We start from the raw sequence: 26,108 nt of genomic DNA, 5'->3' as shown, positions 1-26,108 counted from the left end.
TTGCATAATCAATAGGGATTTAGAACATTTTCCCATATAACTATAAATGGCTTTAATTTCATCATCTGAAAATTGTCTTTTCATATCTTTTGACCATTTATCAATTGGGGAATGACTTATATTCTTAGAAGTTTTACAAAGTTCTAAAGATTTTTTCCCAGATTTGTACTTCCTTTTTAATATTGTTTCTATTGGTAAGGCTGATTTCTTTATGCAGTTCTGTCTCACTTAAATCCAATTTATGCCTAAATTAAAAGGCATAATCATACAAATTTACCATTTCTACACATCTCAAAGCCCTGTACTGATGGTTGAGCAATGAAGCAAGAGGTGTAAATACACTGGGAACTGTAGTTACAACTGTGTACACAGGCAGCCCAAGTCATAGAATTATCTTCTTATTGGAAGAAGAATTGGGATTTGGCAGCCTCCTGGATGTCTGAGCAGCTTTTAAGGATTGCATTGCTCATCCCTGTGTGTATGTTGGAGGCTAGAAAAGTTTTCCTAAAATTTTTGTTTCTCCAGTCCTAGACTGATTATAATAGCAAATATGGATTCCACCCTACAATAGAAACACAAAAAAATTTACAAAAACTTCTGCAAAGTTGATTCTGTTCACCATTGATATGTGGAATGTATGTACACTTATAGACAACACAAAATCCTGTACATCTGAGAGACAAACAGCTCTTGTTGGAGAGAAGTCAATAAGTTTACTTCCAAATAGCATCCTTGAATGAAACAAGGCTGGTAAATGAGACCAGTTTACTGAAGTGGTAGTTGGAGACATGCTTTTTTGGAGTGACTACAATGAAGGAGAGTGCTTTGAAGTTGACGTAAGTTTTGAAAACAAAACTAATTCAGTAAGCAAGCTTGTAAGCTTACTAAAAGAACTGAATGATGGACTTATGAAAATGTGATTGACACTTGCTGGAATGCCATGGCACCATCATCAGTGCTTATGCTCTCTTTAGCATATAAAGAAATGGATATGTGAAAACAGGACTAATGATTAATCTTTATATCACACTTGATTCATAAAACCATATAAAGCAAGGATCTAATATCAGGATTATTGTAACATCCTATAGATTTTTTTTTAAAAAACCCAGAAACTCTGAAAGTTAAATGATTATTCACAAATTACATCTAACTCTCCCAGATCCATATCTGCCATTATTTCACTTTCCTGCCTATCTGGAGAATCATGGTAGATTTGGGACAAAGGCCCCAGGTGTTTGTAAATAACTTGGTAAAGTGAAATGTTGGATTTGAAGACAAAGGAGCTGGATTTAAAACTCAGTTTTGCTACCTCTCTATATAATCTTGACCAAGTCTGTGACCATTTGAGGGAATTAGTTTTCTGGTTTATAAAATGAGGAATTCAAAGTAAATGAACTTTAATGTGTCTTCTGAATCTAAATATATGATGCTGTAATATCCTATCTGATGTTTTATCTTTGCAAACTGTTTTAAAGGCAATTGATAGTAGAAATTGAAGGGAGGAAAGCTAATCTGAAATTTTAGCCCAATTTCTTCAATTGTTGTTCAGTTGTGTCTTAGATATCATGACCCTATTTGAAGTTTTTTGGGTAAATCCATTAAAGTTGTTTGCCATATCTTTTTCCAGCTTATTTTACAGATGAGGAAACTGATGCAAACAGAATTAAGTGACTTGATGAGATTCACACATCTAGTGTCTGAGGCCAGATTTGAATTCAGGAAATTGTTCTGACACAGCATTCTATCCATTGTGTCAACTAGTTCCCCCATTTCCTCCTAACTGCTTAAGTTGAGCACTAGCTACTGTGATCCCATTAAGATTCAGGATTAAATTTAGGAATCTATCTGCAAAGGAAAAATCAGGAACTATATGAGCAAAACTACAAAACACTTTCCACACAAATAAAGGCAGATCTAACCAATTGGAAAAATATCAAATGCTTTTGGATAGGGTGAGCAAATATAATAAAGATGACAATACTACCTAAACTAATCTATTTATTTAGTGCTATACCAATCAGACTCCCAAAAAACTATTTTAATGACCTAGAAAAAATGACAACAAATTTCATATGGAAAAACAAAAAGTCAAGAATTTCAAGGGAATTAGTGAAAAAAAATCAAATGAAGGTGGCCTAGTTGTACCAGATCTAAAATTATATTACAAAACAGTGGTTACCAAAACCATCTGGTATTGGCTAAGAAATAGACTAGTTGATCAGTGGAATAGGTTAGGTTCAAAGGACAAAACAGTCAATAACTTTAATAATCTAGTGTTTGACAAACCCAAAGACCCCAGCTTTTGGGATAAGAACTCACTGTTACACCAAGATAAGATCAAAATGGGTCTATGATTTAGGCATAAAGAATGAGATTATAAATAAATTAGAGGAACAAAGGATAGTTTACCTCTCAGACTTGTGGAGGAGGAAGGAATTTGTGACCTAGAGATCATTATTGATCACAAAATAGAAAATTTTGATTATCTCAAATTAAAAAGCTTTTGTACAAACAAAAACTAATGCAAACAAGATTAGAAGGGAAGCAATAAACTGAGAAAACATTTTTACAGTTAAAGGTTCTGATAAAGGCCTCATTTCCAAAATATATAGAGAACTGACTCTAATTTATAAGAAATCAAGCCATTCTCCAATTGATAAATGATCAAAGGATATGAACAATTTTCAGATGATGAAATTGAAATTACTTTTACTCATATGAAAGGGTGTTCCAAATCCCTATTGATCAAAGAAATGTAAATTAAGACAACTCTATGATACCACTACACACCTGTTAGATTGGTTAAAATGACAGAAAAAGATAGTGACGAATTTTGGAGAGGATGTGGGAAAACTGGGACACTGATGCATTGTTGGTGGAGTTGTGAACAGATCAACCATTCTGGAGAACAATTAGGAACTATGCTCAAAAAGTTGTCAAACTGTGAATACCCTCTAATCCAGCAGTGTTACTTCTGGGCTTATATCCCAAAGAGATATTAAAGAAGGGAAAGGGACCTGTATGTGCCAAAATGTTTGTGGCGGCCTTTTTGTAGTGGCTAGAAACTGGAAATTGAATGGATGCCCATCAATTGGAGAATGGTTGGGTAAATTTTGGTATATGAATTTATGGAATATTATTTTTCTGTAAGAAATGACCAGCAGGATGAATGCAAAGAGGCTTGGAGAGACTTACATGAACTGATGCTAAGTGAAATGAGTATTACTAGGAGATCATTATACAGTTTAACAACAATATTCTATGAGAATGTATTCTGATGTAAGTGGATATCTTTGACAAAGAGAAGATCCAATTCAGTTCTAATTGATCAGTAATGGACAGAATCATCTACGCCCAGAGAAGGAACACTGGGAAATGAATATGGACTACTTGCCTTTTTGTTTTTATTCCCAGGTTATTTTTACCTTCTGAATTCAATTTTTCTTATGCAACAAGAGAACTGTTCGGATCTGCATACATATATTGTATCTAAGATATACTTTAATATGTTTAACATGTATGAGACTGCCTTTCATCTAGAGGAGGGAGTGGAGGGAGGGAAGAGACAAGTTGGAACAGAAATAAGTAATGTTGTAAAATTTACTCATGCATATGTTCTGTCAATAAAAAGCTATAATTAAAAAAAAAAAAGATTCAGGATTCGTAAACCAGAAGTTAGTCTTCTATGTCCCCAAATAGAAAGTCAAATTGCTTCTCTGATGCTGTATAGATTCCATAATTATCTATTCATGATCTAAAGATGCTTATTTTCACTAACACTAACAATGCTTACAATAGTTTCAAGCAATCCTTTCTGAATACATAATTTTCAAAGTGTGCTTAGCACAATGGAAAAATAAATAGAAGGATGCATGAATGAATGAATTTGGATACATAAATAAGAAAGGTTAATGTTGCAAGCTGTTAAAATTTGGGACTATTACTTTAAAAATATATAGAACTTTGCAAGATTCATATGTACTTTCTCCTTTTCTTCACACACAATTATAATGCACAAAGAATAGTGTAAGATCTGTCACCAACTGAATAAAACATTAATGACTGTCAGTCCTTTGTAACTCCATTAACAGTTATGTAGTTGGCAAAAGATACCAAGTGCATATTGAAGAGGTATATTTTTGTAAACTTGGTTTGCCTCCTGATGGCAGTGTGGGCACTAGGGAGATGTTTTTAACCATGTGGGTCATATGGTAGCTTTGCTGTATCAAGAGGAATTGATGTTTGACAGCACAAGCTACTTGAAAGAGGGCAATATATACATGGTATTGTCAAAGGTATAATTTATGCCTGAATTTATGGTGTAGATACTTCTCTGCCTTTTCAAGGCTTCTGCTTCATTGAGATATTAGCAAAGGTTATTCACTTTTTTCACAATAAAAGTATTTTGCTATTTTTTCAATATATGAGATTAAATTGTTTTTGCACATATGATTATGTTTAAGATTATTAGGGAGTTAATACAATCAATCAAAACTCTTCATTTCTTGGGACTAAACAAAACATACATCTCAGATTACATGGATTTTTTTTTTTAACAGTGGTTCCTATCTGTGTTCTGAATAGCACTATTTTTTACATTTGGCTCTAAATTCAGGCCTGATGCACCTCCCCTTGAGGTATACCGGTGTTTCCAGCTCATAGAGCTAGACTCTCCATGTGCCTTTTCATTAGTCTGACTTTGAAAATATATACAAAGATCCCATAGACTGTTCCCATCAACATCCCAAAATATGAGAGATAGCTTCTACATTAGGAGGCCACTGCTTTTTGACTACATTAGTCAGTCCATGCTGAGAACCAGGGGCTATTAGATATATTACATCTAACTTCTTTCTGCTTAGTCTTGCTTGTTCATACCACACATGTAATAAATATTTGTTGAACGAATAATACATTCTCCAAAAGAAATAGAAATTAGGGTGGCAATGGAGTCTCCAAAAACCTTGTTTTAGGAATAGCACAGTTCTCATAGTCTTTGAATACCTGTCCCCTTTGTAATTCCAGAGCTAATAACTCATACCATGTTATACCTTCTGTGCATACACACAAACATGTTTATGGGTAACATTCTTATAGTTTAAATTTACATATAAACAAAATATAAAACAAATGATATATATATATATATATATATATATATATATATATATATATACAGGTAGTAATTTTGACTTCCTTTATCTCATGTTACCTATTCCAGGGAAGTTTTGCCCCAATAATTTTCCTGACCTGATAATTTAAGAACACCTGCTGCTGATTCAAGATAGAATGGCAAAATACATCCCAAAGGACTTTTGAGTCTCATAACGGCAAAGAAGAGTATCAGGAAAAACAGCAGGGCCTTCTCAATTCGTAGAAAGAAAAACGTTTATACATATATTATAAATATTAAAAGAAAAACATCTGGATATATATCATGTGAAAAGTTCATGCTGTGAAAGAGATTGCTGACTCATAATGCAAAGGCTGTTATTGATTTTAAACCAATTTTCCATGATCAGAGAAAGGTAGAAGGAAAAGTCATCTAATCTAACTCGCTTATTTTGTAGAAAAGAAACATAAGGTCTACAGAGAGCAATTATCTGTCCTTAAATGCCACATGATAAGCAAACACATTGTCCTTAGCCTAGGCTCTGGGATTCTGATCCATTTAAGGTATTGGCAATAAAAGGCTTGGATCCTAAGCCTAGCTTTATCACTATTTACTTAGCTTGATTTGAGAAGCAGTTTGGTGAAGTGAGTAGGGAGAAAACTTCAGAGATAAGATTTGCTGTGTTTTGAGTTCTACTAGTGACACATTCTAACTCTATAATCCTGGGAAAGTCATAAACTCTCAACACTCTCAGACAGCTCATTAACAGGTAAGTTGCAAAACAGTTGTCAATGTACATCAATAGAAAGGGTTTCTTAGAAATATCTAAAAAATCACAAATATAGATGGAATTAAAATTTCTGCTATTAGCATGAGATGGATTGGTTCAAAACCAATGTGTTCAAAACAATATGACTTCCCCTTAAATGCATACCAAATAATTTCTAAACTATTCCCTTTCCATGGCAGATGGAAATAAACTTGGCTATTTTTCAGCCTTTTCTATTTTGCTGTCTAAATGGATTCTAAACCAGTCTCTAACAGAAGGAAGCAATTTATTTGGATTGGATTTTGCAAATTATATGTCAGACAATTGAGTAGATGTAATTCCCAAAGTAAACTAGAAAATAAAATCTTAAAATTTATTTAACTCTGAAATTATAAACTTTTTTAAAAAAGGAATTAAAAATCATTTCAATTATATCCAGTTGGTTTGAGAGATCTCAAATATTCTGGAAGCTCCATATACTTGGTGGAGCTCATGTTTGTAGGGCTCATGTTCTCTGGAGACTGTGTCTAGCAGTTGGCCAGAGGCTAGGCATTTTTCTTCTCAGAAAAAATAGATCTCTACAGCTGGCTTTAAATGGTGACTATGGAACACAGAGAGGAAAATCCCCCTGCATGAATACACAAAACAACCCAAAAGGATTAAAAGATGAGTCAAAGTTGCCAAATGAAAGGATTGCACAATCCATGAGAGAATACCCTGCTCATTCATGTGCTAATTCATGGTCAGGTTATGGTTAGCCTCTGGTTATTATGTGTCTAACTAAAGGTTTATAGAGGCAAAGATACTTTGAGACCATCAGACACTCTCCCATTTCCCTATATGAAATTTTAATGACTTATAGGTCTAAGTCTTAGGGCACCTAGGTGGTACAATTGATGAGGTACTATATTTGAACTCAAGAAGACTTATCTTCTTGTGTTCAAATCTTGGCTCAGATACTCACTGGCTTTGTGACCCTGCACAAGTCACTTAACCTTGTTTGTCTGTTTCCTCATCTATAAAATGATGTGGAGAAAGTAATGGCAAACCACTCCAATGTCTTTGGTAAGAAAACCATAAATGAGGTCATGAAGACTCAGACCCAACTAACAATAACTGAACAAGAACAAAAAGGTCTAAGTAGAATTTATATTTAATATTGCTTTCTAATTTGTGCAAAGAAGTACCTTTCCAGAGGTATTCTAAGAAATGACTTATTGTGATTTAAGATTAAGGACTGGACTTATGATTTGATTAGCATAATGACACCCCCTGTGAGGAAACTCTTTGTACCTCTATAAGCGAACACTTTTTCTATAACTTATGATCTTGGAGCTTTGCCTAAAGGACAGATAACTAAGGAATTTTTACCAGTATCACATAAAGGATATGTATCATTGATTACTAGAGCGCTTGGCACAAAGTAGGTACTTATTAATTGCTTGTTGTCGGAAGCAAAAATTGAATTGAGTTCTTATTTCAAGCTTATTTGTAGCTACTTTGCTTTTAATATAGTGAATTTAAGTTTTCTATCAACCTTATATACCTCATCTCATTTTGCCATCAAATCAACCCCTGTGATGTAGATAAAGATGTATTATATATTTTTGTTATTATATATAGAAGAACAAATAATAGTTTACCTGTCAGATCTTGGAAAAAGGATGATTTTATGGCCAAAAAGAAGAAGAAAATATTATGAAATGAATGTTAGGTTCCCCACACCAAGATTGCCTACACTGAGCTTCCCTACACTATGCCTACCTGTACTAGGTTATGTTCCCCTTGCCCAGTTGAGACAGAGCTTTCCTGAAAAAAATGCTCTAAATGACTATTGATTAGAAAAATACAAATTAAAAACAATTCTGAGGTAACACTTGGTTAAGAAGATAGGACAATATAATGATAAATATTGGAGGGAAAAACTTAAACTCTAATGCATTGTTAGTATAGTTGTGAACTGATCTAGTCATTCTGGAGAGCAATTAGGAACTGAGCCCAAAAGGCTATAAAACTGTGCATACTTTTTGATCCAGCAGTGTTACTATAGGATCTGTATCCCAAAGAGCTCCTAAATGAGGAGAAAGGATCTACATGTGTAAAAATGTTTGTTTTAAAGAGGACTCTAGCAAGAATATTGCCAGAAATGACTGTCACAGGCGAACATATTTTCTTTTCTTTTATAGAGATGGAAAATGGAAGTATCCTTGATCTCCTGGGGCATAATCTTCTCTTGCCATGTAGCCCAGAAGACTTCAATAAGCTTTTGTATAATAAGCTGTGGGCCACTGCATTTTAATACTCAGCTATAGGAGAAGCAGGACTGGGGCTTTATCATATATAATAAGCCTAATAAAATTCAAAACCTCCTTTTGAGTTTGAAGTTTACTTTGAGAGGTTTTGATTTTGACTTGAAGTCAATGCATTCAACTTTGATCAGCAATGATCTGTTGAGGACGATGTTAAGAAATGTTTAGCCAGGTTCTGATAAAGGCCTCATTTCCAAAATATATAGAGAATTGATTCTAATTTATAAGAAATCAAGTCATTCTCCAATTGATAAATGGTCAAAGGATATGAACAGACAATTTTCAGATGAAGAAATTGAAGCTATTTCTAGCCATATGAAAGGGTGTCCAAGTCATTATTAATCAGAGAAATGCAAATTAAAACAACTCTGAAATACCACTACATACCTGTCAGATTGGCTAGAATGACAGGGAAAGATAATGCTGAATGTTGGAGGGGATGTGGAAAAACTGGGACACTGATACACTGTTGGTGGGATTGTGAATACATCCAGCCATTCTGGAGAGCAATTTGGAACTATGCTCAAAAAGTTATCAAACTGTGCATACCCTTTGATCCGGCAGTGTTACTACTGGGATTATATCCCAAAAGATTTTAAAGAAGGGAAAGGGACTTGTATGTGCAAGAATGTTTGTGGCAGCCTTCTTTGTAGTGGCCAGAAACTGGAAACTAAGTCGATGCCCATCAACTGGAGAATGGCTGAATAAATTGTGGTATATGAATATTATGGAATATTATTGTTCTGTAAGAAAGGACCAGCAGGATGATTTCAGAAAGGTTTGGAGAGACTTACATGGACTAATGCTGAGTGAAATGAGTAGGACCAGAAGATCATTATATACTTCAACAACAATACTATATGATGATCAATTCTGATGGATGTGGCCCTCTTCAACAATAAGATAAATCAAATCAGTTCCAATAGAGCAGTAATGAATTGAACCAGCTACACCCAGCAAAAGAACTCTGGGAGATGACTATGAACCACTACATAGAATTCCCAATCCCTCTATTTTTGTCCACCTGCATTTTTTATTTCTTTCACACTATTTCCCTATTTCAAAGTCCAATTCTTTTTGTACAGCAAAATAACTCTTTGGACACTATATAGATATATTGTATTTAACTTATACTTTAGCATATTTAACATGTATTGGTCAACCTGCCATCTGGAGGAAGGAGTGGGGAGAAGGAGGGGAAAAGTTGGAACAAAAGGTTTTGCAATTGTCAATACTGAAAAATTACCCATGCATATATGTTGTAATTAAAAAGTTATAATAAAAAATAAAATAAAAATAAAAAATTGGATCAGCATTGGCCCTTCTCCAAAAAAAAAAAAAGTTTAGCCCAGATCAAAATGAGTTCATGATTTAGACATAAATGGTGATGCTATGAGCCAATTAGAAGAGCAAATAATAGTTTCCCTGTCCGATCTTGGAAAAAGGATGATTTTATGGCCAAAAAGAAGAAAATATTATGAAATGGAAAAAAATTACATTAAAATAATTTTTTTTTTGCTGGAACAAAATCAATGCAGCCAAGATTAGAAAAAAAATAGCTGGAAAACAATTTTTAAAGCCAGTATTTCTGATAAAGGCCTTATTTCTAAAATATTTAGAGAACTGGGTCAAATTTATAAGAATACAAATCATTTCCCAATTGATAAATGATCAAAAGATATGAACAATTTTCAGATTAAGAAAATAAAGCCATTTCTAGCTATATGAAAAAATGCTCTAAATGACTATTGATTAGAAAAATACAAATTAAAAACAATTCTGAGGTAACACTTGGCTAAGAAGATAGGACAATATAATGATAAATATTGAAGGGAAAAACTGAAACTCTAATGCATTGTTGGTGTAGTTGTGAACTGATCTAGTCATTCTGGAGAGCAGTTAGGAATTAAGCCCAAAAGGCTATAAAACTGTGCATACTTTTTGATCCAGCAGTATTACTATAGGATCTGTATCCCAAAGAGCTCCTAAATGAAGAAAAAGGATCTACATGTGTAAAAATATTTGTAGCAGCTCTTTCTGTAATTGAGTGAATGCCTACCAGTCAAGTAATGGTTGAATAAGTTATGGTATATGAATATAATGGAATGTTACTGTTGTATAAGAAATGATGAGCAGACTGATTTCAGAAAAAAACTAAGAAGATTTATATGAACTAATGCTGAGTGAAGTGAGCAGAACCAGAAGAACATTGTACACAGTAAGGGCAAGACAATGTAATGATAAAGTATGATGAATCTAGCTCTTAGCAAATCTCTGATCCAAAATAATTCCAACACACTTATGATGGAAAATATCATCTGCACCGAGAGAGACAACTAGGGATACTGAAAATGAATGAAAGCATAGTATTTTCACCTTTTTTGTTTGTTTTTTCCCTTTTGGTCTGATTTTTCTTGTACAACATGACAAATACGGAATTACGTTTGAAAGGAATATATATATATATATATATATATATATATGTATATATATATATACACACACACATATATATTACATTTATTAGACTGCTTGCTCTCTTGGGAAGGGGACATTTTAAAGGAAAAGAGGTGGAAAAACATGAAAAGTAAAATCCTACAAAAATGAATGTCAAAAATTATCTTTTCATGCATTTGGAAAATAAAATACCATTGATTAAAAAAAGAGAAATGTTTAGCTCATGTCAGTTCCAGGATCATGTCCTTATCATTTACTAGTTTGATTCTATCAGAATTGAGTAGTTGAGATGCACCATGTCTTTGGCCTATAGCCTTCAGGGCATTAGAAAAACATTTTGGAATGTCATCATCAGTGTAAAACTGAATTTCATCTGCCTTTTTATTGAAACAAACTTATCAAACTTAGCTTCTCATTTTCAATTTAGCAGTTTCTGAATATACCCATTATTTTTGTCAAACTAATCTTGTTATTTATGAGTATTATAGATTAAATGAGTAAATATGGTACCCTATGACACAGGGTTGAAGGAGGAAATAGTGGCAGAAATTCACTGAGTAATAGGAGATGAGGTATGGGAGAAAAGAAAGAACAGTCTCTTTTTTTGATAAATATGATAGAGGGATATATACTAAGAGAACAAGGGCAGTGGGAGACAAGGAAAGTTTGAGAGGGATAAAAAAAAGTCTGGATGAGCCTCTATTTAAAGTGCAATAGTGAATTGCTAAAGTAAAGTAAGATTGCCCAGGTGAAGTGAGACCTTATTTGAAGTTGTATAAGATACATTTGTAATGGACTCAGTCAGAATGGTTGTGTACTTATTTTTTCTCACCTTCATTCAGCTGCACAAGATAAAGGTGGTGAATATTGGGAGATTCCAAGTTTGAATTTGGCAGTGTATAATCAGTAATATGATAAGGGACTAGAGATTCAAGGAGGATAGTATACAGATGAATTGATTCATCTGGGGTCAAAATGGAAAAAAGAGGGTAAAGTGGTTAGTGCAAGGGAGATGTCCAGGGATTGAATTGAATGCTTCAGATATTAGAGGTCATGGTAGGGTTGAAAAGTAAAATTTTATAGGAGAAGGTGAAGATGAAAAGGCAATAGATTGTGCTTTCATAAAGGGATTTCAGAATTCTAAAACACAGCAGTCATACATTTGTGATCATGGAAAAATACAGTATATGGCCTTTTTTGTGTGTGGCTGAGATGAGTTTGAGAAGGAATAGTTTGAAGAAATGAGGGGTCAAGAATAGGATCATAGATGAGGGGTCAAGAATAGGATCATAGGTTAGGATTAGTTGCATTGGCACAGCTGAAAATGGTCAAAATAAAAATGAAAACATACTGTCTCAAAGAATTCAGAAGTGAATGACAGCTCCACTTATGTGTAATCTCTGAAGATGTGACTGGAGAATAGAGAAGCAAACAATGTAGAAAACTGTGAGGGTGAAGATAAGATCACATGATCCTAGAGATCTTAGTGATATTCTCTAGTTGTCTTTTTATGTCAAATAATAAGGCCCATGATTTTTTCTATATGTTTGGTATCATTAATTAATTCCTCAATGCCATCAAAATTGTATCAAATCCAGTACTGACAATCTCTCTATAGTTGGTCTAGTATTGTTTCTCCTTTTATCTTCATTTTCTTTAGGAATTTTTCTATTTTTTCATGTAACTTACTGGAAGCTAGGGTGTTAGAATTCAAATATGATAGCAACTTTTTCTTCAAAAACTGAAGTTTCTGTTATTGAAAACCTTATAGATATTTTCCATTTTATATATGTTTATACTCTTCCAACAAGTTTTATTTTCAAATGCCTTTTTTGTGATTTAGTTATTATTTTTCTTCTCTAAGCTTTTATTTTCTTTCCATTCATTATTGGTTATTTTTGAGGCAATATTGAACTGAACTTCTAACATCTTCTTTCATAAAATTAAAAAAAGATAATTTATATTATTTTTAAATTTTATTTTATTTTGAAGATGAAAAAGATAAAAGAAAAAATTGTCACATGCATAGTAGACCATATATATTCACATACACTCATAGATATATGGAAACACACATCAATATACATGTATACTCATACACATATGTCTAGGACTATACTATACTTATTTCATCTTGTTATTTATTTCCCTGGGGGTGCAGATAGCATCTTCCTTCATAAGTTCAAGTCTTTCATATTCTTTCTAGTTCAACTAGTTCATCATTTTCACCACAGCAATTTCCAGATGTAATCAATCTTATCTGAGAAATTGTCTACGTAAATTTGTTGTTCCCCCATCACCAATTTTATTGCTTTCCTTTTGTTCTTGGTTGCACAGGCTTTATTTATACAAGAAGATTTTAATTTAAAATAATCAAAATTATCCTTTTTATACTTCAGCAATGCTCTCTTTTTAGTCTATGGTCAGATACTAATGAAATGACTTCCTTTGCATCTTATTCTCTTGCCCCCTGGTCTTTTTGAAGTTCTTGACATTTTGTTCTACCAAATGACCTTTGTTATTAATTTGTCTAAGTCAGTAAAATGAGCTTTAGTAATTTAATTGGGGTGACATTGACTAAATATATTAATTTTGGAAAAAGTGTCATTTTTCAAATTATATTGGCTTTACTTCCCCATGAACAATGAATATTCATTCAATTATTTAGATATAAGTTTGTATAAAAAGTATTTTATTTTTATGTTCATATAATTCCTGTGTTTGTTTTGGTAGGTATATACTCAGATATTTCATACTATCTCAGTATTTTAAATGATCTAAAATATCATTAAATAATACTGCTGATGCATAATATAGTTTATCTTTCACTTTTGATTAAGTCTATTTTAACTTTAATTTTATCTGAGACCACAATTATTAGCTCTGATTTGGGGGCATATTAAATTCTACTCCTTCACTTTCTCTATGTAATATAGTATTCCAAGACCTACAGTACTTCAATGGAGTAGCTGTTATGTCTTATGTAAACCTTTTTTTCCTCTTTTTTCATTCTTTTGATTTGATTTTGTAATTTTTTGGTATCTTAGAATGTCATTAGCTTGTTCTTGCCCTGTTATGGGCCAGAACTCTGAACTTGAAACAAGGATTCTTACAAAGTGCTAATCAGTGGAACTGATGAGACAATGGTATCTAGTTTAGCATAGTGATTAATAATTCTCTAAGTTCAGTATGATTGATTTAATCTTACAACAAATAATGGTTTTCTAGTGATATAATGATTGGTTTATATTCAGTGTAGAGCATATAAACAGGGACTGAGAGCCAGAGATAGACTCAGAAGGGTCCAGAGAGAGACTCAGAAGGGCCCAGAGAGAGACTCAGAAGGGCCAGACATAGACACAGAGCTAGGTTCATTCACTTCATCTCACAACACAGTAGTGGCTGTCCTCCTGCACTTCCCTCACTGAGACCAAGGCTGGTCTGAAAGGCTCTAAGAAAGCTAGCCTGGGCCCTAGGGAAGGAAACTAGATTGTGAAGGAGAAAATAAGGAATTTGGACTTTGACACCTGACTATTCTTGTGGTGATTACTTGGCTGAAACAAAGGCTGCTCAAAGACCTCCAGAAAACCAACTAAGAACATTACATTGCCCAGTTCTGGTTTTCAAGAAATATGCTTATAATGACTGAGTCTCACAGTATTCTATTGGGACTTCTAAACAGGATAGAACCTATTCTAGGTAAGTAACTTAAACATTTCAATCAGTAAGGCATTGAGCAGAATTTGCCTCCTGAGTGGCATAATTTTGGGAGTACTGAAAGCTTACTTCTCCCTGTCCCCCAAGGTGCGAAAGCAATAGGACATAAATGAGAGTTCAGACTAGAATTCACTCAAGTAGTGTATAAAACTCAATTATAACAAAAAGTCCAAAGTTAAGAAGTAGACAGAACATGAGCAACCAAACAAAAGCAAAAATAAAATCCCCCAATAAAGAGTTATTATGAAGTCAGGGAACATCGAGGCACAAACTGATCTGAAGAAAATAACCAGAAAATACCTATAAGCAAATCCTCAAAGAAAAAGAAACTTGGACACAAAGTCTACCAGAATTCCTGAAAGAGTTGAAAGAAGAGTTGAAAAGAAATTTAAATTATTTGAAAAAAAAAAACCAATTAGCATGGAAAAGGGGAAATGGCTAAAGAAATGAGAGTTTTGGAGGAAAGATAACAAAACAGAATTAAAAGCTTGAAACAAGTGATACAAACTAATATGCTATGAATAACTCTCTAAAATTTAGAATTGACCAAACAGAAATTACTTTATGAGACATCAAAAATTGTGCTTTAATTTACCTATCCTTCCACATTCCTTCCAAAAATTGCAATTTTCCTCATTTGTCAAATTTACCCATCTGATTAGTATGATGTAGAGCCATAGATTTGTTTAGTGATTGCATTATTCAGTCTTTTAAACAATTACATTATTCAACTTTATGCATATGAATATATAGAATAATGAATAAATGAGAGGCTGAATATTTGAATAAAAATAATTTTGTATTAATACCTACTATGTTATTGTGTTATGCTTGTAATATAAAACTATGACAGTTTTTATCCTCTAAGAACTTATATAATAATACATAGAGGATAAATATAAAATGATAGTAGTCATAGGAAAGACCTACATGCTATGCGTCTAATAGGTAGGGTGGGTGGGAAGTTGGGTTAACAATGTAGAAAGTAAGATGGCCTGAAGTGGAAAGATTATTGGACTTACAGAAGAATATTTACTCACATATGCACAAATAAATATAAGGGGAAGTCATGTAAGTTACATATAATATACTCTTGTATCTAATACATTCTGTTTTATGCATTATGCACTTTGTTTCTACCATAATTGATGACTAAAAAATTAATTCCCTAGTCCTTAATGAAATGTGCAAATTTTTCTATCAACATATCTTTCCTTAACAGTTCCTGCTCCAGCCCCTCTTTCTTTTCTCCAAATGTTTCCAGGATTTTTTGCTTTTGTTGTTTTGTCTTCAGGGGTCTTCCTTCTGCCATTATGCTGTTGCAGAGGGGAGAAACATGTCAAAAATTGATTTTGAGTTAAAGTAAGATGATGAGTGACAGTAAGATATTGAATCCAAATAGCTCAAATAAATCTGTTTAGAAAAGACATGATACTGATGTGGGAAAGATTCCTATCTTTGATTCCCAAACCCCCTCCTAGTTAATAAAGTAAATTACCCTTTGACTCACAAATCCTGGTCCCTTTGAATTCCAATAGAAGATCCAGACCTGTCCCAGTCCCATCCGGATCTGAACCAACTTTGGGGCTACACCCCAAAGCCCCTCGAGCTAAGTCTCCTATTATAAAAGGACCACGCTGGGAACCTCTCTTTGCAGAGATTCCAAACATGCCAGCTATGTGAGGACCCTCTGTTCACTGGACCCTCTGTCTAGTGCCCTCCTTATCTCTACCTTCACCTATCTCCTACTTCTAAACTCAATAAGAAACCTCTTTTACCTATCTAGCTCTCTGGGCCAATAAATTTCTTTATAGGGAACTCGCGCCGCTACTAGACCTCATTTACTGTCGTATCCTTGTGCCAAATCCAAGGGGGTTACAGGGGAGCTTTGCTTGACTTCCTGTACCCCAAACCTGCCACTAGACCTTAACTAAACCCTAATTTCATTTAGGTACACCAAATCTAGACCTCAACAATACAACAACTCACATCTTTCCTGACCAGTGATGAGTTCAGGAGATTAGGCAAAACAATCAAAGAAGACTTTCATGGAATAATGAATATTGCAAGCTACCACCTGAAAACTAATGATCAGAAAAGAATAATAATAAATTGGGCTAAAAAATCAATCAGAAATAATGGAGTATGTGACTTAAGAGTTTTCATTTATTGACTCAATTTAACTGTTCTTAATTTGGGGGGGAAAAAGAAAGAAAACTCTACTTATTTAATTTCTGGATCAGGCTTGTGATTATATTTGCACAGGAAATTCAAATAAGAAATCTCCCTCTGTCAATGCATATTTGCTTCCACTCTGCAACTTAATTTAGTAAGTGTTTGAGGTACTGAAAAGTTAAGTGATTTGTTCAATTAACATAGTCAAAGGAGGCTTTGAATCCATATTGTTTATATACTAAAGCCTCCTTTCTAAAAATAACTAGTATGTCACAATATCATCTTAAATTTTATGAGAAGAGGAATTTTGCAAAAAAAGAAAATTATTTTAATGAAAGTGTGTGACTTTAAAATTCTCTTCCTCTGTATCACTAATTCTTACAAATTTCTTTAGATCACTTTATCCTCCTATAGAAGGCCTTAGATATTTTCATTATCCTAGCTCTTTGCTTTAAAAAAAAAAAAACAATCAAGCCAAAATACATTTGTTATCTCAGTGAAAGAACAGCCTAGCTTATATCTTTTTTAAAATGCTGCTTTCTAAAACAGATGTCTCCCCATCTACACTAATACCACACAGGTAAAGGATCCTTTTCACACCTCATATAATTACTTAGTTCCAGATTGTGTGACTTTTTTTTATTTCTACATAGTACCATTTCTTCTGGCTAAAATTAGATTATTCTATAAATTATGAATATTGTAGTGTCAAAGAATTAAATTGCTGTCCAGTTACTACGTTGCAGTAGAAGATTTTTCTTATCTCCTGCCCCCAAATATTGGTGAGTTATATTTTCTGGTAGTTTTAGAAGGATGTTGTCTTTATTTTAAAAGTTTTAACATTTATAATAAGTCATGGATGATACATGCAGCATTCATAAGTATATCTATTTTCACTGAGCTTTGGATTCTTTTCACACACAACACTTTAAAGAAAACTCTAACAAAAGAAATCTTTGAAAAGTGAGAAATGAGGTCACATTCTGAAACAGAGAATCTAAAATTTCCTATCCAATCCTAAATTTGTTAAGAATAAGAAGCTCTACTAATATGACACTTATACCAAGAATTCATGGATAGAAAAGGACAGAGGTTTCTTTGTTGAGGGTCAGATTATCCAACAATATATCTGGATCTTTTCCATTCTTCTGAAGTAAGACTTGTTCAAGATATAAAAAGGTTCAAGCACCTTCACCTCTGATTTCTGGAAGCTGTCCTTGTTAGAGTTATCAGGCAACAAAAGTATTGCAGAACTCACTTATCTTCTACCACATGGCTTCTTACTGATGTTTTACCAATTTTGCCTTGATTATTTCTTTTAAAGAAGCTTTCAACCTCAACCATGCCTAGAAACTTGCTCTTCCAGACCTCTAATTGTATTACTAAACTGTGTTTTCATCATACTCAGCCTCAATCCTACTTTACCTACCCCATATCTCCTGCATAAGTCCTGTCCAAAATACATTGCCTCTGCTAATTTATGGCATAATGGCTCCTTAAGACTGGTAACCTAATATAGGAAAAAGATATTTTGAGTTGTAGCATAACATTCGATATTTACTATTCATCCCAACATTATTTTGGCAATTCCAAGACTGTAAGACTAATCTTCAAATGCCATATTTATCATGTAACTTTTATTCAAATATGTATAATGCTAACAATACCATAATGTTTAAGATGAATTTGGTTAGAATCATGATTTAGGTGAAATTCTTTCTATCTAAATATTTGCTTTTTTGCTTCTTAAATTCCATTTCTTTCATGAATCCTTCACTATTTAAAGACGGTTTCTGATGGTTATTATAGTTATCCTTTTATTCTTCTGCTTTTCACTGTGAATATTCTCAGTTATGATCTTCTCAGAATATGATCTTCATATAGAATCATTTTGAAATGAGTACATATTGAACTCAATATTCTATTTAAAGTAATTAATTGCATACTAAAATATTGTTAATTCCCTCATTCTGGGCATTGGACTTTTACTAAATAAGCTCTGTGATTAGATTGTTTTTTGAGGAGGTGCTGCTATGTCATCTAATTGACTCATGCTATTATTAATAAGAGATCAAATTTGCCTAAATAGTTCTTTACAATTTATAATTAACTTTAAACCCACAGGAATTTTGAATAGCCATACATATTAATGGCACCATAGTCATAGATTCCCCATCTTGTACTTCTGTTATTTTTTAAACTTAAATATACAACTTTATATTTATTCCCATACATTTTTAGTTCTTCTTAAGTAAGAAGATGCAGTATATTGAGCTCTTTTTAAATCCTAATTCTCTCAATACATTAATGAACCCTTTCCTCTTCCCTATCAGCTTCTTGGAACCCACAAATCCATCATATATGCAATCAGTGATTACACTATATATTCTTTATGGATGAGGTTAAATCATTAATCACTCTTCTCTCATAGTTATTAATACAATTATAAATTCACCTGTCATCATAAAGTTCACACCGGCAATATTGCCCCCAAAGATGAAGTGAGAAAACGATTTAAATGACTTTTGAAAACCCAGTTATGCTTTGTTTATAAAGTTTCTATAATTTGTCACTTTAGCAACACAATAAAAAAGAAAATGCATGTAGTCCCAGTATTATTTATTTGTAGTTAACATTTCCTTCATTTCCTCAGTGCTTATAAAATATTTAATAAAATAATCTAAAAATCCTGAAAAATGATCACCTTTAATAAATCACAACCCATATTTTCTTTTTTGAAAGCTGAAATGTCATATATAAATTTCTTTTCTTCTACATTTCTCATCATTTTCCATTTCTATTCATTTTCAAAATTGAGCTCATCCTATCCATGTTAGCATGCTGGCACTTTAAAATAACAATGAACATCTTTCAAGATGCTTCAGAAGATCAAAATTATTGGTGTCAGAAATATTCAAAGAAGAAAACTCCCCCAATTAATTGGATCCTAACAATCTCTCTCTTCCATATTTTTCACCAGATAGAACCAAAAATAATTCCATATTAACTTGTTGAGCTTTGTTATTATCTGCCCAATTATATTTTATTATCTGGACCATTATCATGTAGATACAATGTCTTATTCTTCAGGTTCCTTTGCTTTAATGAAATCAGGAATTGCCATCACCAGTTAAGTTCTTATTACAATTCTAAATTAGCTTGCTTATTCCCACTACTAGTATATAAGTTATGGTTGTCTCTCTAAGTTTCTAGTTCTCAAGTAAGATAATGAAAAACAGTAGTTCAAAGATGATATTTGAAAGTTTTCTATTTAGAGGAAATAACCATGATGGTGGAGAAAATGCAGAAATTTCTCTGAACACTCCTAAATTCCTTTCCAAAGAACATTAAATAAGCCTCAAATGAATTCTAGAGTGGGAGAATGTATAGAAAAAGAGAGTAAAACATTTTCTAGGTTAAAATAATTTATAAGATTCCCCAGAAAGAACCATCTTACTGGGGTGATAATGGCATTTAGTCCAGTACAGTTTATGTCCTGGCAAGATAACAACAGAGCTTAGGGATCACTGAACTGGTAAAACTGTCTTATGGCAATCTTATTCGACAGATGATAAGGGAGTCGACAACTGGTCAAAAGGAGGTTACAGAAGTCTCTTTGGTGGCACTATCTACAGAACTCTATTGCATTGCTCATACTCAGTAACATTCACAATTCTGAGTCACAGTTCTAGAGCAGAAAAGAATGCTTGTGGTTACTCACAGGTTAGAATAGGCAAGGAACATAAAACATAATAAATATACCTTTACTTAGAGCATATCATCTTGAAAGAACTGAAAAATTACAGACTTGCAGAATTAGATTTGGAAACAAATGTACAAAACTCCTAAAGCTGGCAACAGTGCCTCCACGATCTCTGAGACCAACTTTAATACAAAGTTAATGTAAAATATAATAATATATAATTATATAAACTTCAATTATATGTGATTATGTTATATGATTATGATATAATCATACTAAATTTTACATAAAGTTAAAAGTAGAAAAATTAAGCTATGAGAAAACAACAATAAGAGAACCTGACCATAGAAAACTACCATGGATGCAGGGAAGATCAAAACATATATTCAGAAAGAGACAACAAAGTTAAAACTTCTATACCAAAAATCTCAAAGAAAAATGTGAATTGTTTTTAACCCCCTTCCCAAATTCCTAAAAAACCTAAAAAAGAATTTTAAAATCAAGTAATAGAGATAAGAGGAAAATTGGGGGGAAGAAATGAGAATGATACAAGAAAATCATGACAGAAAACTCAACTCTTTGGTTAAGGAGGCATTTAAAAACCTGAAGAAAATAAAATTTTACAAAGAAAAATAGGTCAAATGGTAAGAGAAGCACAAAACAGCATTATAATTGTAGAAATATGTGTAGAGGAATTGCATATGTTTTACATACATTGGGTTACTTGCCATATGGAAGAGAAGGAGGGGGTAAAAGAGGGAAAAAATTTGCAGCACAAGGTTTGGCAAGGATGAATATTAAAATTATATATGCATATATAACGAAAATAAAAAATCTTTAAAAAAAAAAAAAGGTGCAAATATCTACTGAAGACAATTTCTCCAAAGGCAGCATGGCCAAATGAAAAAATATATATATATATACAAAAATTCATATAAAAAAAACTTCTTCAAAAGCAGAATTGGCCACATGGTGAAGGAGATTATAAAGCTCACTGAAAAATAAATCATTCCTTATAAGTTTGAATTGAATATATGGAAGCTAATGATTCCATAAGACATAAGACATTCCATAAGAAACAATAAAACAAAATCATAAAAAAGAAGAAAATGTGCACTATTTCAATGGAAAAACAACTGACCTGGAAAACAGATTCAGAAGAAATCATTTAAAATATATTGGACTTCCCAGAAGCCATGATTACCAAAAAACTCTAGACATCACTTTTAAGGTAATTAAGTTAAATTTCCTTGATATTCTAGAGTCAGAGGATGAAATATAAATTAATAGAACCCACTAATTATCTCCTTGAAAGAGATCCTAAAATTAAAACTTCCAGGAATATAATTGTCAAAGTCCTGCACAACTAACTGAATAAGAAAATATTGCTAGTAGCCAGAAAGAAACAATTCAGATATCATGGAGTCACAATCAGAATAACACAAGATTTAGCAGTTTCTTCATTAAATATCTAAGGGCTTGGAATATGATATTCTGGATTTTGGTGAATGAAAAGTCCAAAAGATATAATATCTGGATAATTAATAATAAACATCCTATTTAGCAAATAATTAATAATACAAGGTCAGTGTTACTCTTGCAAACCAAAGACAAACATGGGTACTGCTTCATTTAGATGATGTAAGACCTGGTAGACAAGAAATAACAGGATCAAAATCTCAACCAGAAGCAAATAAGTCTGCACATAACAACTAACTAAATGATTCATGAAGTTGGAGATCTGTTAGAGAGAAGAGAAACGATTGGGATGAAGTTTCCAGTGTGAGAAGTGAAGATGATAATATTTGAGATTGCTTTAGAGGTCAAGGAAGAGGACATGGTCAGGGAAGAGGACAAGACAAAGGAAATCCTTGAATGAATTTTGGATATTTGTATGGCTATTGAGAACAGCATGGTGAAAGAACTGAACAGCCATTTCAACCAGAACTTAACATTAGCATGATGTATTACTATGATGATGGTACAGGAGTTCAAATGTATTCTGTGGATGAAAAATTGCTCAAAGAATACATTAAGTGGAAATTGAATATGATTTCAATATAGAAATTTTGGAATGGGACTTCTTTCTTAGGAGGAAGATAGATGAACAGGGTTTCTTGCCTATTTCTCTGATTGCCAGTTTCCACTGTGTTCAGGCCCTGACTACAAATGTTAATCTCATTTTAGAGGATTTGAAAATTACAGAAGTGAAAATAATAAACTAGAAGATGAGGAAAAAGGTGGAACTAGAAAAATGACCAATTCCTGGTCCTCCTCCATGGAATGTGCCACAAACTGACTTCTCTCAGCTCATTGACTGCCTAGAGTTCATACCAGGCAAAGCCTTTGCCTCACATATTGGTAATGCCTTTTCTTTGTCCAAAACAGACAGTTTAGCAGTACAAAAGGCTATGTGGCCCAATCTTCCTGTCCCTTTTTTAATTTCTTTTTTTGGATTCAATAGAAAGTATAAAGTTCACACTATGACTTTAGATGCCCTGAAATTTATTCATGTAATCCCCTTAGAGAGCTACAATCTACCAATAGCAAGGATCTAAGAGTCAAAGTTGAAACTGTATTCCTTACTCACCTCTCATTCTTTTAGATTGTTTCCATACTTTTGGTAGACATGAAGTTTCTGCTTAATTGATTTTGATTTTGATCTTTATTTAATCATATTTTTGTAAATGAAAAAGGAAAACAACTAGAGGATTTTCAGATACAATATGCCACTTTCCCCCCCAAGTAAATTTAATATTGGAATATTCCAGGTGTTCATTCTTGGAAAGTATTTTTATATCCACAATACAGGTATATTAAAGCACACAAAATTACTATGCAAGCTTCCCTTTATTTCCCTGCCAATGTGCTTCAACATTGACATGGGGACACTGATCTTGCCTACACTCTGGTTAAAACAGAATTAGGGCCTATTTATAACATTATTTGTTAAGACCGAGTTAGCACCCAGGATACCTTAGAATCAGCCAGAGTCAGGATAAGCAAAAGCCCTTGGTCTTTATTCTTGGTCTTTAGGGATAGAAGTGAAGGGAATGGACACAAGATCTCTGCAACCTTCCTTTTCCACCTCCACCGCCCAAGTGACTCTGGCTTGTCTTACTCCACTCCCTAATCCTTCCCACAATTCTCTGTATACACCAAAATACTGAACCAGCACAGAATAGTGGGAAGGGCCATTTTCCAAGCATATGCTAATAGAGTATTGTCCAATTGGTGGTTAGCCTTAAGTGCTCGGTTGTCCAACCTCAGGGCATCAGCTCAAGAGTTTCAGCCCTTTACAGTTATTCTCACTTTGTGTTATTCTCACTGGTTGTGACTTTCACTTCATAAACTGCTTTGTGTTAGATGGTTTCCTGGAGTATCTTTAAGGTATGCTGCCAAAGGAAAAATGTGTAGAACTTTTTTCAGTCAGTAGGATGATCTCCTGATGTACTTGGATGTCATGTGAATGGAATATGCAGTGAAAAGTCAATCTAATCTCTTTTGGAGCTATGTGGTCCAACAAATCTGAAACTGGGACTGTCCTCATCTGCACAATAAAGCCTATTGCAGGAGTGTGGTTCAACACTACAATGCCTATGAGATGATGTTAAGATGGACTAGAGGACTCTGTTGTCTTATAGACTATGTCCATCAACATGGAAGTAGACTGCATGAGGGATGAGGAAAAGTCTACAACTATCATTCTGGAAATCTAGTAAGTATGTGTGTGTTTTTGCTGCCAGGCTTGTGTGCATCAGCAGTGTTACAGAAATAAGTTTGAATGTGAAGGCATTTTCCAAACTATGAGGCTCTTTGATAATTGATCTACCCTTTATCAGCTGCTCACTACTGACAGAAGTTTTGTATGTAATTAAATGTAGACTGATGAAGTCTTGCACCTATTTGTGAGTGTTCATTTGCTAAAGAATGTAGTACAATTTAATTTTTAAAATAAAGAAAAGGAAAAAGTAGGCACCTTTTCTACTCATAAATTTCAAGGTACTTGAAATACTAATGCAGTCAGCAATGATGTTGAGCAGTCTCAAGAGTTATTTTGACTTTTCTCATCTAGTTTTGATTGTCCTAGTTGCTGATTTTCATCTCTGTGCCTCTCTAATCCCAGCAAACACTCATTGTAACATTATTTTATAGGAGTTAAAAATGGCCAGGTGATTTTTCAAAAATTAAAGGAAAGATGACATTACCTCCTGACAAGTAATTAATGTTTATTGTCTATACATGTCAGAGATTACTTTTCCTTCATCATGTAAAATATCATGAGGTTCAAGATGGAACTTCTAACTGACCTAAGAACAGAAATTTCAGAATTAATAATCCAATAATGTTGCCATGGAAAATACATTTGAAGGACATATGGGAAACAGGTTAGCCAGACTGGAGATGCCATTAGTCTATTAATCATCTTTGCATTATTAATAAAAAAAGTTAATAAATCAGAAAATATATGTATCCCAGCTCTTCACTTCTGACAAAGAATTGGAAATTGATGCCTTTCAGTATGGGAATGACTAACCAAGTTGTAGTATATGATTTTGATGAAATAGTATTGTACTATAAGAAAGGATGGAGAGGCGGAGCCAAGATGGCAGAGAGCAGACATGACTTTCTGTGACTTTCTCTGACCTCTCAAACCAATAGCAGATTAATCCTCTAACTTAGTTTTGGAGATAAAGAATCCACAAATATTTGGAATACAACATATTCCCAGAAGAAAATACCTTAGAAGAACTTCCCAATAGGTCTATTGCAAACAGGCAAGGGGACAGTCTGCTGAGCCCAGACCACAGCACAAGGAAAAGGGGCAAGGTGTTGGGGTGGGGAGTCAGACCATTGCAGCTTCCATTCACTAGGGAATCTCCTGTGAGCCTCTTAGTCTACTCTGTCCAGGTTGCAAACAGGTGGTTTGGCATATTTGCTGCAAAAGGCAAATTGTAAACCACTGAGCCCTGGAAGAATGCAGGACCTAGCCACCATTATTCAGCATGGCAATCAATCAGCAGAATGACTCCAGAGCAAATTAAAGCAACTATTGCTCCTTTACGTTGAATAGATCTTAAGCATTATAAAAATGAATAAAAAAAAACAAAAGAACTCTCACCCTAGACAGTTTTTTATGGAGAGAGAGAAGAACAGATCTCAAATCCTGAAGTTCCTAAAGGCAAAGCAACTCAAGATGAAGCCCCAAAGGGAGACATGAGCTGGTTCCCATTTCACAAGATTGTCTTGGAAGATTGCAGAAAGGGTCTTAAAATAGACTTAGGATAAAAATGGGGAAATGAAATGAGATCATTGCAAGAAGGAATGGAAAAAGCACCTAATGATTTATAAAAGAGATATGAAAAAGATAACAATTCACTGAAAAACAAAATTTTTGAAATGGAAAAAGAATGCAATGAACAAAAATTCAATTATCCAATTACAAAAGGAGCTAAAAAAGATAACTGAAGAAAATAATATACTAAAAATTAGAATTGAACAAATAGATCGAGGATGTTGACTAATTTAAGAAAAGTAAATAAACAGATGGAAATGATGGGAACTCTTCAGCCTGGATTTCCATCCCCTACTTAATCAATTTCCTAGAGAATGGCTTCTTAGGGTTATAGACATTAAGGATTGTTTCTATTCTATCCCTCTGGATAAGGAGGATATGAAAAGATTTGCCTTTTCAGTACCCAGCATTAATTTAGCTGAGCTTTATAAAAGATATGGATGGAGAGTTTTGCCACAAAGAATGAAAAATAGCTCTATTATGTGTCAAATGTATGTGGCTGCTGCTCTTACTCCAGAAAGAAAAGCATTTCCAAAAGTTATGTTGTTACATTACATGGATGACAT

The 26,108-nt window shown here is 33.4% G+C and overlaps 1 pseudogene; it reads left to right on the top strand.

The window, feature by feature from the left end:
• The first annotated feature begins 788 nt into the window (after positions 1 to 788).
• LOC100921131 lies at positions 789 to 22,804 on the top strand (annotated as a pseudogene).
• The last annotated feature ends 3,304 nt before the right edge of the window (positions 22,805 to 26,108 follow it).

The sequence above is a fragment of the Sarcophilus harrisii genome, chromosome 2 (genome assembly GCF_902635505.1).
Source record: "Sarcophilus harrisii chromosome 2, mSarHar1.11, whole genome shotgun sequence".
Classification (NCBI taxonomy): Eukaryota; Metazoa; Chordata; class Mammalia; order Dasyuromorphia; family Dasyuridae; genus Sarcophilus; species Sarcophilus harrisii.
This window is presented reverse-complemented; position numbering and strand designations above follow the sequence as displayed.